The sequence below is a fragment of the Pipra filicauda genome, unplaced genomic scaffold, assembly GCF_003945595.2.
Source record: "Pipra filicauda isolate LSUMZ 115617 unplaced genomic scaffold, ASM394559v2 scaffold1066_size80637_pilon, whole genome shotgun sequence".
NCBI classification, from domain to species: Eukaryota; Metazoa; Chordata; class Aves; order Passeriformes; family Pipridae; genus Pipra; species Pipra filicauda.
This window is the reverse complement of record NW_024103503.1, coordinates 31,814-36,655: the sequence shown is the minus strand read 5'-3', so window position 1 is coordinate 36,655 and position 4,842 is coordinate 31,814. Positions and strand designations below refer to the sequence as shown.

Below are 4,842 nucleotides of genomic sequence, written 5' to 3'. Positions count from 1 at the left end.
GACCTTTCTGTGGTGGCACCTTTTTGTCTGGGAGGAATGTTCATTTGTGTACAGTTTTGGGGAGGTGGGAGCCGGCCATTGCAGCTCAGGGCTGAAAGAAGGGAACAGCAGCCCTTTCCACCAGGAAAGAAAGCCTGGAAGCTTTGGCTGCTAGGACCAGTTGTTGGTTGTAATAGATTTTTTATTTCTTACTCTCTACTACCAGATGTAGTCTCCCGGGCGGCACAGAAGGTGAAAAAAGTAGGGAAATTTGGGCCAGGCGAGGTTTGCTGGAGCTCAGCCCAGACCCCAAGCAAGAAAGCCCAGCCCTTCCAACCAGCTCTGGGACAAGGAGGAGGCCCTGAGGCTGCTGCTGATGGGGCTGCTCTGCTCTTTGCAGAGCTGCTGCATCTGAGGCCAGAGCGGGGCCACCATCCCCTGCTGTGATGGCACAGCGGGAAGGCAGGGACACCCTGCACCTGCCCGATTCCAGGACAGAGGGAGCTCATCAGGTTTCTTTTCCCATCAGGCCACCATCATGGGAGGGCTTTAATGCATTGCCCGAGCTAGAAGAGACACACAGGCACTGGGATGCCAGTGAGTGCCTTTGTCCAGGAGGCAGGCAGGAGGCAGAGGAGGAGGGGTAAGTTGCCAAAGCTGCACCCCAGGGCTCTGCAGGGCTTGAAGCAGAAGGACCCAGGAGAAGAGCTCAGCACCTCCATGAACTCGTTTGCTTCCCCAGGCCCTGGGAACTGCTCCTGTGCTCCTCCTGTGCTGCCGAGGGCACCCACAGGCACTGCTCTGGCCTGGGGACAGCAGAACCAGATGGGAATGTGATGGCTGTGCAGTCCCGGGCACAGGGAAAAGGCAACGCACCCTGGTGATCCTGGCAGCTGGTGCCCCTGGGCCTGGCAATGGGTGTCCAGGGTTGGCTTGGCTGAGCTTGTCTGCTCCAGGAGGGCTGGGGGCACTGCTCTGGCCTATCTTGTCCCAGGTCTGGAACGATCTTGTCCCTCCTGCTTCCCCTTACAGCCTCCAGTTAAGACCCAGAGCATGTTGCTCTCATGAAGGAATCTTCTGACGACTCGACAGAATACGAGACCATCACCCCCAGTAAGAGCAAACTCCATAGCAACCAACAGGCAACATCGGAGGAGACTCTGGAATCCCCCTCCCAGGAGACGAGCAGCTCCAGCCCTGACAGTCAGGTAACATCGGGGTCACCCCACAGCAGCGTCCCAGAAACTGAGGACAGCAGCTGCTCCAGCAGTCGGGGGCCTGAATGCAGGCGAAACTGCTCCCACCAGCAGGGTCAGACCCCCAGTTCATCCAGGTGCCATGCCCGGGGCCACTGTCTCCCTCCCTCCAGCATGCCTGCTGTGTCAGCAATCAGAGGCTGACCCGCACATCTTGGGCGGAAAAACTCCAGATAAATGGTTTCTGTGCCCACCAGTTCTGCCCTCCCAACAGCGAAACCAGTCCCGCCAGCCAACGGGACTGGTCAATGCAACAGGAGCCACTGGGAGGGACTGGGAGGGACTGGGTGTCATTATCTAGTTAACTAAACCAAGTCCCTTCACTATGAACCTTAGACAAGGTAAAAGGGAGGTAACTTGGTTTATGTCTTTACAGGGGCCCAATTAAGTTTTACGATTTCTTTTTCTTTTCTCTCTCCGGGTTGTGTTGACCTCAGGCTGTTTTCTTTTTATGGACCTCAAATCGTTCTCCCTTTTACCTTGTCTAAAATTTATAGTGAAGGGACTTGGTTTAGTTAACTAGATAATGACACCTTTCTGCAAAGTTGATAACTGTGCAGATAACAAGCACCCATCTGGCAGTGTCTGACCTGACAATGGGTAATGTTTTTGCTGTTGTGTAAGGAATGTATATATTTATAGAGAGAATAAATAGAGAACAAGTGTCTCCTTTCAACCCCTCCCTGATCCCCCAGCGCTGAATTTGCTTTTCTCAGATAATAAATTCTGGTTGGAAACCACCCGGCTCTGGGTTTCTGTTCCTTACAAGTGTGGATCTGAAATATTATATCAATAATTTATTTATCTCAATATACTTTTATGTAAATTATTTATTTATTTATTTATTTATTTATATACACGTATTATACATTTGTATATATATTATTGATATAAATTATATATCAATATATATAAATACATAAATACATATTTATGTATTAATTTCTATACGTCATTTATGTATTTAAATGTTTTATTTATTTTATATACATTTTATATACATTTTATATACATTTTATATACATTTTATATACATTTTATATACATTTTATATACTTACATATGTTATTGATATATATTATATATCAATATATTTATATATTGATATATAAAAACATATATATAAATGTATATATTCTTTATATATTTGAATATTTATTTTATATATATTTTATATATTTATATATTATTGATATATATTATATATCAATACATTATATATAAATATATAATTATATATTGATATATACCATATATCAATATATTATATAAAAATATATAAAAACATATATTAATATATATAAATATTAATAACCGGGACTGGGGAGAACTGGAAGCTTTACTGGGATCACTGGGAGCAGCCGGCTGGAGGCAGAGTGACAGCAGGGACAGGGGGGACACACGACCCCCCCAAAATCCTCACGGGGATGGGGGGGGTCCAGGCTGGGCCCGAGGCCCCGGGGAGGGGCTGCGGCCGCCGGCGGCTCAGGAGCTCTGTGGGGAGAGAAAAGGGGGGGACACCGGGGTGGGGGGTCCCCGGGGGGGCACAGACGCTCTGGGGGGACACACGACCCCCTGGGACCCCCCTCACCTTCTGGCGCAGGTAGAAGCCGAGCCCCAGCGCCAGGGAGACGAAGGCCAAGAGGAAGCCCCGGCCCCTCCTCCGGAGCAATTCCTCAGGCTGATGGAGCCCGGCAGGGCCGGGGCCGCCGGCGGTGTCCGATCCCGGCAGGAAGCGGGGAGGGCCCGGCGGGGTCTGATAGAAATAAATCAAGGCAGAGCTCTCTCTTTCTTTTCCCCCCTGGGCAGTGACCATCAAGAGCTGTCCCTGCTTCCCAGCAGAAGCTGCACACACTTCAACAAAGTCTGTGGAAGAATCTGCTCTGTCAAAGTTGGCCCTGGGCTTTTATGCTTATCCAGGGATGGATCAGCAGTCACATATTCCCAGGCCAGTGAGCAGCTGACCTGTCAAACTCTGCTTCCAAAAGCAGGATGTGTGTTGGAAGGCTGGGGAACCAGGCTGGGTTGGGCCCAATTCAACACTAAACCAAGCCCTTGGCACCAGCAGTAACTCCCCACAGAGAGCTGGCAGTGCTTGCATTCTCCCATCAGATTCTTTTCCTGCTACAAGGGGTCTGCTACCACCCTCTCCAGAAAGGGGGGGGTAACCAGGTTCTTATTAATAAATCCCTTGGGGTGGATTAGAGTGAAACGACACTGAATATTCGGTGTTTGAAAACATATATGTAGGGTTTATTTTAGAACAATGTTGTTTCAAAGGTAAACAGGTATGTTGCCATTTTGAGTGTTATCATCTCTATCTCTCATCTACAGCAACATGGCATAAAGAGAACCTTTAGGGAAAATGCATAAGGGAAAGGCAGGATAAGGGTAAGGGAGAGTATGGATTCCACAGTGTGTTTGGAGCTGCATCAGCTGTCAGTCCAAGATGGGCCATGTCAGAACTGGTGAGGTTGGGGGGTGAGGAGCGAGGTTGATCATCCAGGGTCAGTGTGGATCTCCTGAGGAGACATTCAGCATCAAGATCACTTGGAGAACACCTCTATCACCTCTTCTCTGAACTAAAATATATCCATAATTGAATTAAAAAAAGAAAACTACAAATACTGAAGACTTGTTTTGAAATTACCTTGAAGATAATTAAAGGAAGACAAAGAGATCCTGAGGGATTTCAGGATTTTAATGAGCCCCAGGGTGTGTTTGCAGCCCAGCCCATGATCCTGAGGTAGTGAGAGAAGATTGAAGCAGCTGCTGAAGAAGTCAGAAGCCAAACTGCAAGTGCCTTGAAGCATTGCTGGGCCCCACTGAGGGCAGGCACTGCCAAAGCCTCCCCAGGGACTCCTTGGAGCAGCTCCTTGGAGGCCAGGAGTGCAGGCAGACAAAGGCTCTGGGCAGGCCCCTGCAATGCTGAGCAAAGCCTGCCTTGGTTTTGTGGAGCACAAAGGCCAAGGGCTGAGCCCCAGGCCCTGGCCCAGCAGATCCTGTCCCTCCCGGCTGGCTCAGGGCTGTTTGGGGGGCACTGGGATGGGAGGGGGAGGAACAACAAAGGCCCAAAACTGGGCAACCCCTGCCAGGCTGCTGAGGGAGGGGCGAGGCAGAACCCAAGGGCAGAACCTGCCAGGAAAGTGGCTTGTGGTGGCCTGAGTGGCAGAGGCAGCTGCCAGAGGCAAGGGGACAAAGGCCTGGGTGCCTTTGGGCCTTGCAGCCCTGCCAGAGCCCTTGGCCATCTCTCCTGCAGGCTGTCCTGCCCTGGCCCTGCTGCTGCTCTGGCCTTGCAGGCTGCACACACCCCTCCTGCTTTCCCACCCCCCTCCCATCATACTTCCCACTGATACAGTCGGTTACCATGGCAACCACCATACATTTCCATTGCTATCGTCATTTACCATGGAAACCATCATACATTCTTATTGCTATGGTTGGTTACCATGGCAACCATAAGACATTCCCAATGCTATGGTCGGTTACCATGGCAACCATCATACATTCCCAATGCTATGGTCAGTTACCATGGCAACCATCATACATTCCCATTGCTATGGTCGGTTACCATGGCAGCCATCATTCATTCCTGTTGCTGCGGTCA

General features: G+C 49.6%; 1 long non-coding RNA gene across 1 annotated transcript; it reads left to right on the top strand.

Annotated features, from left to right (window-relative positions):
- Positions 1-209: 209 nt before the first annotated feature.
- LOC113993583 lies at positions 210-1,979 on the top strand. The gene is made up of 2 exons (XR_003542701.2): positions 210-622; positions 1,012-1,979. It is a non-coding gene; the product is annotated as an uncharacterized LOC113993583 (long non-coding RNA).
- The last annotated feature ends 2,863 nt before the right edge of the window (positions 1,980-4,842 follow it).